A 15,490-nucleotide genomic window follows, 5' to 3' on the forward strand; every position below is an offset into this window, starting at 1 on the left:
TGGATACATTCATATTAATAAACACATAACATACGCATGGGGATAATATACATAAGTTCAGGCTAGTGGTTACTCTGAGGAGGGGCAGAGGGGAAAAGGTTGGAAGGACAGAGCTTTATTTGCATCTGTAAGATTTCCTTAGTAAAATCTGAAGCAAAAAGGTGAAATATTATTATCTGTCAAGTATAAGTAGTCAGATACACAGGAGTCTGGTTACGTACTTTCTGAAACCTTTCTACATGTTTGAAGTATTTCATAACTGAAAATCTAAACTTCAAAAAGATCACTAAAAAAAAAAAAGATTCAGAAGTTGAAAAAAAATTCAAACCTCTTCTTTTTTCCCCTTCAACCTCACCCTTCCCCAAATTGTTTTCTCTCTTCTCTGTACTCCCATAGACCACTTATGAATATATAAATAGTATACCAAAAAACTCATTGCTGTCAAGTCAATTCCAACTCACAGCGACCCTATAGGACAGAGTAGAACCTCCCCATTGAGTTTCCAAGGAGTGGCTGGTGGATTTGAACTGCCGATCTTTTGATAGCAGCCAAGCTCTTAACCACTACGCCATCAGGGCTGCAAAAACAGTATAAGACAGCAAAATATATTTTCTCCATACATTTGAAAACAATTTATTCATCTTTGGTTCTCCAGGACCTGGCAGGGTGCCCAGAACTTAGCAGATATTCAAGCAATTGGTTGTGAATAAATATTTTAAAGTGACACTTTAAACAAATTAAGTAAACGAACAAACTCACTGGGTGTTGGTAACAGTGACACTGTAAGCAAGTATTTTTAAAGCAGGTCATAATTTTCATAATTATTTTCTTCATTATAGAATTATTTCTTGACAGGAATTCAAAGTCTCAAAACTATAACTTCTGAAAGAAACTGACTTTAAAAAAAAGTTAAATTCAACAAAATTTTAGTTCACTTTACTGATCTAAAAAAGGCTACTTTGAAGTAACCACATCAGTGCTCTTTTAGATAAGTGATTCAATAAATATGGTGACATTTACAAAATGATCATTGTGGCTTTAAGATTAGATTATAGCACTTTAAATTACTTTGCATATAGGTTATCTAACTTGGTATGCCCAGAAATTATGTAAAAAAGGACAAGAAGGTATTATTATACCAATTTCAAAGATGAAGAAGTGATACAGAGAGAAGCTAGGCTGGTTACCCGCCAACCTTTACAAAGCCAACAGATTGTGGTGCCAGAATGAAAACTCAGATCTGCTCTTAATCCACGAATTATCCACTACACCATGCCCACGCAGCCATATACTACCAGCATTCCTACGTTAGCCATATATTTCACTCCTCCTTGAGAACTATAAAATACTCTCCTTGAGAACTATAAAATACTCAGGCCACAAAACTTTAATTATGATGGTTAAGTGACATGTTATTGTTGTTTGGTGCTGCCGCGTTGGTTCCAACTCATAGTGACCCTATGTACAATAGAATGAAACACTGCCTGGTCCTGCGCCATCCTCACAATTGTTATGTTTGAACCCATTGTTGCAGCCACTGTGTCAGTCCATCTAGTTAAGGGTCTTCTTTTCACTGTCCTTCTCCAGGGACTGATTCCTCCTGATAACATGTCCAAAGTTATACAGGTCAAGACTATTCTGTTCCTCATCATTTCCCAAAATTCTACCAATTTACACCTAGGAGGAAGACAGCCAATCAGGTGAACCCTCCTTGAATGCAAATATTTTATAAAAGATTGGCCTAATTTCATGCACACTCCACATCTACTGGTTTATTACTTAAAAAAAAAAAAAAGTGTAATGAATTTTCCTAAGGCATGAAATAACTGACACACATGTTGATATTTTGAAATACATATTTCTGTTACAGATTACAAAGTTTAATGGTTGTGAAATAAAGTCAATTTATATTTTACTAGTTAAGAAGATATTAAAAACCCAAAACCCACTGCCGTCAATTCCATCTCATAGCAATCCTATAGGACAGAGCAGAATCGCCACATAACGTTTCCACGGCTGTAATCTTTACAGAAGCAGGCTGCCACATCTTTCTCCCTCAGAGCAGCTAGTGGGTTTGAACTGCTGACCTGTCAGTTAGCAGCCATGCACTTAACCACTGTGCCCCCGGAGCTACTCCAAGAAGATATTAACGTGCATCAATCATCAGACACTTTTGTTTTTACTCAGACTCTAATTCATATAATTTAAAAATATGGGGAAAGAACATAGTGAAAAATTCTCCTATTTACAACCTCATGGCTGACCACATACTTGTAATTTCTAAAGCCTCCCCCAGGCAATTGTGATATGCAGTGAATGTTGACAATTACGGCTCTAAAGAATATTGGTCACGACTATCTAGTGGTGGAATTCCAGCTACTGTGATATTCAACCCTTTTACATTTTTACAATTCTCCCACTTAACTGCAAATATTTATGGGACTGAACGTTACCCTCTATTTTCCAAGTTATGTTCCACAGAACTTAAAACATTTTCTGCAAAAAAAAAAAAAAGCATGGTCAAATAAACATCATCTTTTTAGACTAACGTTTCTCAAATATATTTAGTCATGAACTCTCTTTCAAGGAACCCATGTTAGTAACCCGTGCCTTAAGCTTTCAGCAGCTTAACATCTTCTGGAGGATGGACAGCTGATAATAAGGTCCTGGGCTGGAAGAAAGCTGGTCCCCAGCCTCAGAGAAAAGAACTAGAAATGATTTTAAAGAACAAAAACATTTCACAATTTTTTTAGTACGTGGGTGTGGGATTAGAGGGATATGTGAGGGCAGAGGAGGGAGGGTATGTGGAGAGGATGATAAGTTCCAGTCCTTGCCCTCAAAAAGCTTAGGGTCAACAGAATAATAACAGATTATACTCCAACGCGGAAGGTTCGATGACATAAATGTTATGATGATACAGAAACGAATACCTAACCCAACCCTTGGTGGCCAAAGAGAGGGACAGTAAGGTTATCAGGGGTGGCTTCCTGAGAGAGTAAAGTCTGAGCTTGACCTCAAAGGAGTAGGAATTGGCTAGAGGATGGAAAGGGGCATTCAAAGCAAAGCATGGCGGGGGAGTGGGAAGCAAAAGTAAAGACACCCTGAGATAGCATTTTTCACCTGCCAGGTTGGTAAACATTCAAACAATTTAACAACTGCGTTATGAGAAAACAGACACCCTCATGCATTGCTGGTGAAAATACACATTGGTACAGCCTCTAAGGGGGATAACTTGGCAATACCAATTGAAATATCAAATGCACATACCTTTTGACTCAGTAATTCCAGTTTTAGGTATTTATTTAGTGCTTGATTCACACCTGTATGAATTAACACAAATGTCATTCACTGCAGCACGTATTTAATGAAAGATTAATACCAACCTAACTGTTAATTAAGGCATATGTGTACCTGCAATACCATAAATACTATGTTAAAAAAAAAAAAAGAGGACAGTCTTTATGACCCACACGTACAATTCCCACAAGTAGCATTAGGTCTTTTTTTTTTTTTCAAAGAATAGCTCATACAATATGCTATTAGCAAATAACAACAGATTGGGTGAAGAAGAAAAATACTTTGATATGTTAACAGGAAAAACAAAGACCAAAATGGTTGTCAAAAGAGACTCTGAAACTTGCTCCTGAACGCAGAGTTGCTACAGCAAATGGAAGAAATGATGAAGTAAAAGTGCTGAACAGAAGATTTCAAAGGGCAGCTCAGGAAGACAAAGTATTATAATGACATGTGCTAAGACCTAGAGTTAGAAAACCAAAAGGGAAGGACATGCTCAGCATTTCTCAAGCTGAACGAACTGAAGACAAAATTCAAGCCTTGAGCTGCAATACTGAAGGGTTCTATGGGCAAAATATTGAACGACGCTGAAAGCATCGAAAGACGGAAGGAATACACAGAATCACTATGCCAAAAAGAATTGCTCAACATTCAACCATTTCAGGGGGTGGCATATGGTCAAGAACTGACGGTATTTGTCTTGGTTATCTAGTGCTGCTATAACACAAATACCACAACAGAAAGCCATGCCAAAGTGGATGGCTTTAACAAAGAAAAATTTATTCCTTCACGGTTGAGGAGGCTAGAAGTCCAAATTCAGAGGGGAAGGCTTTCTCTTTCCATCAGCTTTGGGGAAGGATGCTTGTCACCAATCTTCCCCAGTAGAGCACATTGTCACCACAGGGATCTCAGATACAAAGGACTTGCTATGATCCTGGCTCTTATTTCTTGGTGATATGAGGTCCCCGATCTCTCAGCTTGCTTCTCTCTTTTATATCTCAAAAAACATTGACTTAAGACACAACCTAATATTGTAGATTGAGTCCTGCCTCATTAACATAACTATCCTTATTCCCACCTCATTAACATCATAGAGGTAGGATTTACAAGACATTGGAAAATCATGTTGCTGTTCTTGTTCGGTGCCCTTGAGTTGGTTCCTACTTATAGCGACCCTATGCCCAACAGAACAAAACACTGTCCGGTCCTGCGCCATCCTCACAATCGTTGTTATGCTTGAGCCCACTGTTGCAGCTACTGTGACAATCCACCTCGTTGAGGGTCTTCCTCTTTTCCGCTGACCTTGTACTTTGCCAAGCATGATGCCCTTCTCCAGAGACTAATCCCTCCTGACATGTCCAAAGTATGTGACACTACTCTCGACATCCTTGATTCTAAGGAGCATTCTGGTTGTACTTCTTCTAAGACAGATTTATTCGTTCTTCTGGCAGTCCATGGGATATTCACCATTCTTCGCCAACACCACAATTCAAAGGCATCGATTCTTCTTTGGTCTTCCTTATTCACTGTCCAGCTTTCACATGCATATGATGTGATTGAAAATACCATGGCTTGGGTCAGGTGCACCTTAGTCTTCAAGGTGACATCTTTGTTCTTCAACACTTTGAAGAGGTCCTTTGCAGCAGATTTACCCAATGAAATGCATCATTTGATTTCTTGACTGCTGCTTCCGTGGCTGTTGATTGTGGATCCAAGTAAAATGAAATCCTTAACAAATTCAATCTTTTCTCCATTCATCATGATGTTGTTCATTGGTCCAGTTGTGAGGATTTTTGTTTTCTTTATGCTGAGGTGCAATCCACACTGAAGGCTGTAGTCTTTGATCTTCATTAGTAAGTGCTTCAAGTCCTCTTCACTTTCGGCAAGCAAGGTTGTGTCATCTGCGTAACACAAGTTGTTAATGAGTCTTCCTCCAGTCCTGATGTCCCGTTCTTCTTCATATAGTCCAGCTTCTCGGATTATTTGCTCAGCATACAGATTGAATAGGTATGGTGAAAGAATACAACCCTGGCACACACCTTTCATGACTTTAAGCCAATCAGTATCCCCCTGTTCTGTCTGAACAACTGCCTCTTCATCTATGTAAAGGTTCCTCACGAGTACAATTAAGTGTTCCGGAATTCCTATTCTTCCCAACATTATCCATAATTTGTTATGATCCACATAGTCGAATGCCTTTGCATAGTCAATAAAACACAGGTAAGCATCCTTGCGGTATTCTCTGCTTTCAGCCAGGATCCATGTGACATCAGCAATAATATCACTGGTTCCACCTCCTCTTCTGAAACCGGCCTGAATTTCTGGCAGTTCCCTGTCAATATATGGCTGCAGCCGTTTTTGAATGATCTTCAGCAAAATTTTGCTTGCGTGTGATATTAATGATATCGTTCTATAATTTCCACATTCAGATGGATCACCTTTCTTGGGAACAAGCATAAATATGGATCTATTCCAGTCAGTTGGACAGGAAGCTGTCTTCCATATTTCTTGGCATAGACGAGTGAGCACCTCTGGCACTGCATCTGTTTGTTGAAACACCTCAATTGATGTTCCATCAATTCCTGGAGCCTTGTTTTTCGCCAATGCCTTCAGAGCAGCTTGGACTTCTTCCTTCAGTACCACTGGTTTCTGATCATATGCCACCACTTGAAATGGCTGAACATCAACTAATTCTTTTTCGTATAATGACTCTGTGTATTCCTTTCATCTTCTTTTGATGCTTCCTGCTTCGTTTAATATTTTCCCCATGGAATCCTTCACTATTGCAACCCGAAGCTTGAATTTTTTCTTCAGTTCTTTCATCTTGAGAAACGCTGAGCGTGTTCTTCCCTTTTGGTTTTCCATTTCCAGCTCTTTGCACATACCATTATAATACTTTACTTTGTCTTCTCGAACCACCCTTTGAAATCTTCTGTTCAGTTCTTTTACTTCAACAATTCTTCTTTTTTCTTTAGCTGCTCGATGTTCGAGAGCAAGTTTCAGAGTCTCCTCTGACATCCATCTTGGTCTTTTCTTTCTTTCCTGTCTTTTCAATGACCTCCTGCTTTCTTCATGGATGATGTCCTTGATGTCATTCCACAACTCATCTGGTCTTTGGTCACTAGTGTTCAATGCGTCAAATCTATTCTTCAGATGGTCTCTAAATTCAGGTGGAATATACTCAAGGTCATATTTTGGCTCTGTGGACTTGCTCTGATTTTCTTCAGTTTCAGCTTGAACTTGCATATGAACAATTGATGGTCTGTTCCACAGTCAGCCCCTGGTCTTGTTCTGACTGATGATATTGATCTTTTCCATTGTCTCTTCCCACAGATGTAGTCAATTTGATTTCTATGTGTTCCATCTGGCGAGGTCCATAAAAAAAAAAAAAAAATTGTGTATAGTCGCCGTTTATGCTGGTGAAAGAAGGTATCTGCAGTGAAAAAGTCGCTGGTCTTGCACAATTCTATCATTTGATCTCCAGCCTTGTTTCTATCACCAAGGCCACGTTTTCTAATTACCAATCCTTCTTCTTTGTTTCCAACTTTCCCATTAAAATCATCAGTAATTATCAATGCATCTTGATTGCATGTTTGATCAATTTTAGACTGCAGCAGCTGATAAAAATCTTCTATTTCTTCATATTTGGCCCTAATGGTTGGTGCATATATTTGAATAATAGTCGTATTAACTCGTCTTCCTTGTAGGCATAAGGATATTATCCTATCACTGACAGCATTGTACTTCAGGATAGATCTTTCAGTGGTCTGTTTGACGATGAATGCAAACACCATTCCTCTTCAAGTTGTCATTCCCAGCGTAGTAGACTATATGATTGTCCGATTCAAAATGGCTAATACCAGTCCATTTCAGTTCACTAATGCCTAGGATATCGATGTTTATGCATTCCATTTCATTTTTGACGATTTCTAATTTTCCTAGATTCATACTTCCTACATTCCAGGTTCTGATTTTTAAGGGATGCCTGCAGCTGTTTCTTTTCATTTTCAGCCATGCCACATCAGCAAATGAAGGTCCCAAAAGCTTTACTCCATCCACGTCATTAAAGTTGACTTTACTTTGAGGAGGCAGCTCTTCCCCAGTCATCTCTTGAGTGCCTTCCAACCGGGGGGGCTCATCTTCCAGCACTATATCAGACAATGTTCTGCTGCTATTCATAAGGTTTTTACTGGCTAAGACTTTCCAGAAGTAGACTGCCGGGTCCTTCTTCCTAGTCTATCTTAGTCTGGAAGCTCAGCTGAAACCTGGCCTCCACAGGTGACCCTGCTGGTATCTGAATACCAGTGGCATAGCTTCCAGCATCACAGCAACACGCAAGCCCCCAAAGCATGACAAACTGACAGACACGTAGGGGAGGAAAATCATATCAGATGACAAAATGGTGGACAATCACACAGTACGTGGAATCACGGCCTAGCTAAGTTGACACATACTTTTGAGAGACACAATTCAATCTATGACAGTGCTGAAGGATGAAGTCCAAGCTGCACTGAAAGCACTGGTAAAAAGCCAGGCTCCAGGAACTGATGGAATACCCATTGAGATGTTTCAACAAATGGATAGAGTGCTGGACGTACTTACTCGTCTAGCCTAGAAATCTGGAAGACAGCTACCTGGAAAAGTGACTGGAAGAGATTCCATTCCAAAGAAAGGTGATCTAACAGAATGCAAAAATTATTGAGCAATACCATTAATACCCCACGGAAGTAAAAATTTGCTGAAGATCATTCAGAAACAGCTGCAGTAGTACATGGACAGGGAACTGCCAGAAATTCAAGCAGGATTCAGAAGAGGATGTTGAATGAGGGCTATCACTGCTGATGTCAGATGGATATCGGCTGAAAGTGGAGAATAACAGAAAGACATTTACCTGTGTTTTATTGACTATGCAAAGGCATTCGACTGTGTGGATCATAACAAATTATGGATAATACTGTGAAGAATGGAAATCCCAGAACAGTTAATTGTGCTCATGTGGAACCTGTACATGGACCAAGAGGCAGTCATTCCAACACAACAAGGGGGAGACTGGGTGGTATAACATAACAAGGTATGTGTCAGGGTTGTATCCTTTCACCACACTTATTTAATCTGTATGCTGAGCAAATAATTTGAGAAGCTGGACTATATGAAGAAGAATGTGGCAACAAGATTGATGGAAGAGGAGGCAGAGCCAAGAAGGCAGAATAAACAGACACTTCTGGCGAGCCCTCTTTACAACAAAGACCCAAAAAAACAAGTGAAACCAGTATATTTATGACAAGCTAGGAGCCCTAAGCATCAAAGGCAAGCTTAGAAAATGAACTGAGGGGCAGGGGGAGGAAGAGACGATTCAGAAGCGCAGAGGAATTACCCGACCTGAACCGCAGGGAGCCCTCAGACACTATTCCCAAAGCCCCGGCGGTGGGCTGGTACTAGCATTCTGCCAGTTTCCTCAGGGAGAAGCAGCCAGCCACACAGCCGACTCACACCTCCAGAACCAAAGAAGAACAGCGCTCTCGGCAAAAGCTAAGTACTTGTGTATATTTTACCGTGCCCCCCGCCCCCAAGCCAGCTTCAGTGGATGAATTCCCTGGGCCTGAGATAGGCCCTGTTGAGCGCCTGGAGCCATCCTCCTGGCCTTGGAGAAAGAAAAAATTTGCAAACTGGGGGAAAAGATGATTTGCCAGCTCCACTAACCAGGGGAGCTCAGGACAGAAGCGGCTCCTGTCCAGGCATAAAGGGTCCGTGGACTTTCAGTACCTTTCCCCTCTGCATGGATCTGTGTGGGCCTACTTCAGGAGAATAGGCCCTTGTTGGCAGACTCCAACCATTTAAGCTGTGCGGTGGAGAAGTGGGTGTTTGATGTTTGACATTGCTTTGCCTATTAAGCAGGGTCCTCACCTACGCACATCAGGGGCCTAAGGACTGGTAGCTCCACTCAGGTCACCCAGCCACCTGCAACAGGTGTTCAAGGATAACTGGTACCTCCCAGTCCTTACAACCAAAAACATTTGGTGCCCATGGTCTGCCTGCAGAACTCACCCACCTGTACGCTCTAGGGATCAGAGACAGGCTTTCCTCAGAGACACATGGGGGACGATTCTCAGCCCCCTGACTTGTTCAGAGTGTAACTCCCTGCTACAACCAGATACCTATACCTACACCAATCACACCTGCCCCTCTAAGACTGTAGGACAGAGCCTGTACCACACACTTGATAATCAGCTACCTGGACACCTGAGCTGAACTCATACAAGAAAAGTGAATGGACTCCTAGACTGATATACCTGATAACAGCTCTAGCCATCTGGCGACAGGACCTCATTGCCCCAAAGGCAAAAATAATCAAGCTAGCTCACTCAAGCAACCCATCTGGGCATATCAAAACAAAACAAAGCAAGAAACTATGACACAGTAAACAAACATAAAATAAACTGATACAATAACTTATAGGTGGCTCAGAGACAACAGTCAATATCAAGTCACATGAAGAAACAGACCATGATCACCTCAAAAAGCTCTCAAAACAAAGAATCAAGGGATCTTCTAGATGAAAGTGCATTCCTGGAATTACCAGAGGCAGAATAGAAAAGATTAATATACAGAACCCTTCAAGACATCAGAAAGGAAATGGGGCAATACACAGAACAAGCCAAGGAACACACAGATAAAGCAACTGAAAAAATTAAAAAGATTATTCAGGAACATAATGAAAAATTTAATAAGCTGGAAAAACCCATAGAGAGAGGGCAATCAGAAATTCAGAAGATTAACAATAAAATTACATAAGCAGACAACTCAAGACAAAGTCAGAGGAGCAGAATTGAGGAAGAGGAAGGCGCAATTTCTGAACTTGAAGATAAATCACTTGGCATTAATACATTTGAAGAAAAATCAGATAAAAGAATTAAAAAAAAATGAAGAAACCTTAAGAATCATGTGGGACTCTGTCAAGAGAAATAACCTATGAGTGATTGGAGTACCAGAACAGGAAGGGATAACAGAAAACACAGAACCGTTGAAGACTTGTTGGCGGAAAACTTCCCTGATACCTGTAAGATGAGAAGATATCTATCTAAGATGCTCATCGAACCCCACATAAGGTAGATCTCAAAAGAAAATCACCAAGACATACTATAATCAAACTTGCCAAAACCAAAGATAAAGAGAGAATTTTAAGAGTGACTAGGGATAAACAAAAAGTCACCTACAAAGGAGAGTCAATAACAATAAACTCGGATTACTCGGCAGAAACCATGCAGGCAAGAAGGCAATAGGATGACATATAAAAAACCGAAGGAAAAAAACTGCCAGCCAAGAATCATACATCTAGCAAAACTGCCTCTCAAATATGAAGGCAAAATTAGGACATTTCCAGATAAACAGAAGTTTAGGGAATTTGTAAAAACCAAAACTACAAGGAATACTAAAGGGAGTTTTTTGGTTAGAAAATCACCAAGACATACTATAATCAAACTTGCCAAAACCAAAGATAAAGAGAGAATTTTAAGAGTGTGGCTAGGGATAAACGAAAAGTCACCTACAAAGGAGAGCCAATAAGAAGATTGATGGAAGATTCATTAACAACCTGCGATATGCAGATGATACAACCTTGCTTGCTGAAAAGTGAGGAGGACTTGAAGCACTTACTGGTGAAGATTAAAGATTACAGCCTTCAGTATGGATTACACCTCACCATAAAGGAACCAAAAATTCTCACAACTGGACCAAAAAGGGAAACTCTGGTACCCTTACTGGTAGTGGTTAAGAGCTATGGCTGTTACCCAAAAGGTCGGCAATTCAAATCCACCAGGCGCTCCTTGGAAGCCCTATGGTGGCAGTTCTACTCTGCCCTATAGGGTTGCTATAAGTCGGAATCAACTCGATGGCAACGGGGGACTAATAAGCAACATCATGATAAACAGAGGCAAGATTGAAGTTGTCAAGGATTTCATTTTACCTGATACACTATCAATGTCCATGGAAGCAGCCGTCAAGAAATCAAACAATGTACTCCGCTGAGCAAATCTCTTGCAAGAGACCTCTTTAAAGTGTTGAAAAGCAGAGAGGTCACTTTTTGAGGACTAAGGTGTGCCTGAACCAAGCCATGATATTTTCAATTGCCTCATACGCATGTGAAAGCTGGATAATGAACAAGGAAGACCGAAGAAGTATTGATGCCTTTGAATTACAGTGCTGGCAAAGAATATTGTATATACCATGGACTTCCAGAATAACGAACAAGTCTGTCTTAGAAGTACAGCCAGAGTGCTCCTTGAAAGCGAGGTCAGTAAGACTTCGTCCCATGTACTTTAGACATGTTATCAGCAGGGACCAGTCCCTGGAGAAGGACATCATGCTTCGTAAGGCAGAGGATCAACAACGAAGAAGAAGACCCTCAATGAGATGGACTGACAGTGGCTGCAACAATGGGCTCAAACATAACAAAAATTGTGAAGACTGCGTGGGATCGAGCCATGTTTTGTTCTGTTGTACAGGGGGTTTCTTTGAGTTGGAACCAACCAGATGACACCTAACAACAACATTTTGACTTGTATGTATAGATTGTTTCTTGAAGGAAACACGAGAAGTTGACTACATTGGTTACTTCCAAGGAGGAAAAGTGAGTGCTCAACTGACAGGAATAAAAGAAAGGCTTTTCATCCTACACCCTTCTGATTCTTGTATATTTTGAACCATTTTAATGTATTGCTGATGCATTTTAATTTAAATAAAATGAAATCAGCACGGTCTAATGGGAACTAAAGTACTTTGATATTGCCAGAAAATAAAGACAAGAACCAATCAGAAATGGAGCTCAAGAGGTAGACAAGAGCCAGGTTAAGAAGGGCCTTATTTGGCACACTAACGATCATTACCTTTAGTACACAGCAGTGTTTCTCAAAGTGTGATCTGCAGCCTACTGACAAACCTGGAGAGCGCATTAAAAATGCATATCCCTGAATTCAGCCCAAGAGTCTGAAACATTAGGGTATTGTTTAGGAAGGCAGAATCTTGGAATTTATCCTTTTAGGGGCTAAGGTTCTAGGATCTGCATTTTAACAAGTTTCCAGGTGACTACAGGCTATGGGTTACAGGCTATGGGTGCTTTTGAGGAATAAAGCTCTGGTGGCACGGTGGTTAAGTGCTACAGCTGCTAACCAAACGGTTGGCAGTTCAAATCCACCAGCCACTCGTTGAAGACCCTATGGGGCAGTTCTACTCTGTCCTACAGGGTCACTGTGAGTTGGAATTGACTCAGCGGCAATGGTTTTTGTTTTTTCTTTAAGCAGAGGGGTGAGGTAGCCAGATGTTCACTTTAGATAAACCATTCTGGTGCCTGTGTCTGGAAGATTTGAGAGAAGCAACGCTTAGTTAGAAGACTCTGGCAGTACCCCAGATCATGTTCTTTAATTTGATAAACACTCATGCTGCACACAATATACTTATTGGGTACCGCGTGGCAAAAGTATTATCCACCTGAAAGCTGCAATCTAACTATACCACCTTTTTCAGGAAAAAGTAACAACAACAACAAAATCCAAGGCACTCTACTCTCCCTCCAGAACATGAAAAAGCTAAAAGTGGAAATAATTCAATCCAATAATAAAGGGTACGGCTAAAAGAAATTATTTTATCCCATTCTGAAGATAATCCAAGAGGGGAAAAAAAATGGAAGGAATTGCCTCTGGGTTTGTGAAACTTGGAGTGGGGAAAGGAGGGTAGAAATTGCTGACTTCTTATTTGCTATACATTAAAAGAGTTTTAAATAGAACTTTTTATTGGGACAAAAAAGTATGCTTCCAGTGTCAAAACCCTCTCCAAATCAGCCTCAATTCATCTACAGGTCTAATCTGTGTGAGTGTCATGGACTCCCTCATTAATAAATAACATTAATAAAAATTCTACATTTTCCAACAGCTGCAACTCTTAAGGTGCAAAAAAATCATACTAATAGTTGTATTAGCCCTTGCAAGGTCTTGAGCCAGCAGAATCCTTGACTACAAATCCTGAATCCACAAGACAATTCATTGACCAGTCAGGGAGGAAAAAAAAGTAAAATTTAGAAATAAAGCAATATAACGAATATGAAGCAAAAATGTCACTTTGAGGACTAAGGTACGCCTGACCCAAGCCGTGATATTTTCAATAGCCTCATACGCATGCAAAAGCTGGACAATGACTATGGAAGACCGAAGAAGAACTGATGCACCTGAATTATGGTGTTGACGAAGAATGTTGAACGTACCATGGAGTGCCAGAAGAACGAACAAATCTGTCTTGGAAGAAGTACAGACAGAATGCTCTTTAGAAGCAAGGATGGCAAGACTTCGCCTCACAAACTTTGGACATGTTGTCAGGAAGGATGAGTCCCTGCAGAAGGACATCATGCTTGGTAAAGAGTCAGCGAAAAAAAGGAAGACCCTGAATAAAATGCACTGACACAGCAGCAATAATGGGCTCACCCATAACAAGGACTGGGAGGATGGCGCAGGACTGGGCAGTGTTTCATTCTGTTGTATGTGGAGTTGCTATGAGCCAGAACTGATGCAACAGCACCTAATAACCACCACCACCACCAATATGAAAGAGTAATTTAAAGTCAAACTTTCACCCAGTTTGTAAACCTATTGTTCACATGTATTATCAGTTAAGAAATATTTCCTGTAATTCTTTTAGCTTCCACAAAGTCAGAAACCCATGAGGTTTCAGAGTATCAATTATACTGCCACTACATCCCTCATCTGCCAGTTGCATTTTAACAAGTAACCTAGCAGAGACCTATTTTGCAACAAAGCAGCCACCATTACCACCACAAAAGAAAACACTTTGATAGAAAACTTCAGGTTACCATGACGCTATAGACACAGCAGCCAGGGTGCCAGAAGGCTCAAGAAGCACTTGGCCACTTTCTTTTATGTCCAATTCACATGATTCATTTATCTTAGTATCTCTTACTCCAGCAATAAAACAAACAATAGCAACAATCTTCCCACTACTATCACGGAATCCCATTTTAGAACAGTTTCTCAAGTATTGTGTAAGTATTCTTTGGCCTGTTTTCGATCTCTGAATATTATTCCATTCTGAGTACTAGTCTTAACACCTATATAAATGATAAACTCAGATCAGCACAGGATAACCTAATAAAATTTAATTGGAGTAATAACAACAACATCAAAAAATTGTTCTACTTCCCAGCAATTACAAAAGTGTGCGTTTACAGTCCAGGAGTTTTACTTCAAAGTTTTCTTGTCTGGAACAGCATTGCCTAGCAATAGACAAATATTTACCTATTAGAGATTTCTCTTCAGCTGCTGAGAGTGGGTACACTGGAAGTTTGATTTTTAAAGACTTATCGATTTACCTCTTTTCAAAGTTTGTATTAGTAGCAATCTAGTTCAGAGGTCAAAGAGTTAAACTTCATTTAGATGCTACCCACTTTCTCGAGGCCTTGAAAAAGTTATCCAGTTTCAATATGCCAGCGCCAGAAAGGACCTTGGAGGCTATGGAGTCCAACAGTAGTGTTTCACATTCTGAACTAGGTGAAAGCACTTTAAAAACTGACAGTACTACACAAAAAGTATCATTTTCACCCATGATGCTTGGGCAAGTTAAAAAGACTTATACGAAGTTAAGCATACAGAACCAAGGCCTAGAACTCTGAGCTCCTGGCCCCCAATCTCACATGCCAGTTGAGTGCACTACTTTAAATGATTGTGGGAAGTTTCCATAAAATTGTATGAAGAATATATTTATACATATATAGCATTTGACAATTTCTGAGAAGTAAACTGTTACAGACTGAATTGTCTCTCCTCTACCCCTCCAAAAAAAGATATACTGAAGTCCTAAATCTCTGGTACCTGTGAACGTTACTTTGTTCGAAAACAGACTTCAGAGATGTTACCAGTTAACAGGTCATACCAGAGAAGGGTGGGTCTCAATCAGTGGCATCAATAGGGTTGGTGTCACCCAGTGTGGTAACTTAAGATGTCACTTCCCCCATGGACTACCTCCTATACCAGATCCTACAGAATCCTTAGTAATGCTTTATTGTACTAATGTTACTTGTAAATCGTAATTCTCATTTATAACATTCTTCCTTTTCCTTTAATTACTACTTCGGTCTCAAAAAAGTTATTAGTATAGGTTCACAAATACTAATTACCACAATATTATAGCTAAAACA

General features: G+C 40.2%; 1 protein-coding gene across 2 annotated transcripts in view; it reads right to left on the reverse strand.

Moving 5' to 3' along the window:
- NADK2 (NAD kinase 2, mitochondrial) overlaps positions 1 to 15,490 on the reverse strand; it is a 71,798-nt gene that overhangs the window by 53,474 nt on the left and 2,834 nt on the right. The window contains exons 1-2 of one of the 2 annotated variants that reach the window (XM_023545423.2): positions 3,268 to 3,320; positions 2,454 to 2,496 (exon numbers count right to left, since the gene is read on the reverse strand). The exons of the other annotated variant lie outside the window; for it this stretch is intronic. The gene's annotated coding sequence lies outside the window, so the exon portion shown is untranslated. Of the gene's footprint in view, positions 1 to 2,453; positions 2,497 to 3,267; positions 3,321 to 15,490 lie in introns of those variants that run through there. 2 annotated transcript variants of the gene reach the window in all.

The sequence above is a fragment of the Loxodonta africana genome, chromosome 2 (genome assembly GCF_030014295.1).
Source record: "Loxodonta africana isolate mLoxAfr1 chromosome 2, mLoxAfr1.hap2, whole genome shotgun sequence".
Classification (NCBI taxonomy): Eukaryota; Metazoa; Chordata; class Mammalia; order Proboscidea; family Elephantidae; genus Loxodonta; species Loxodonta africana.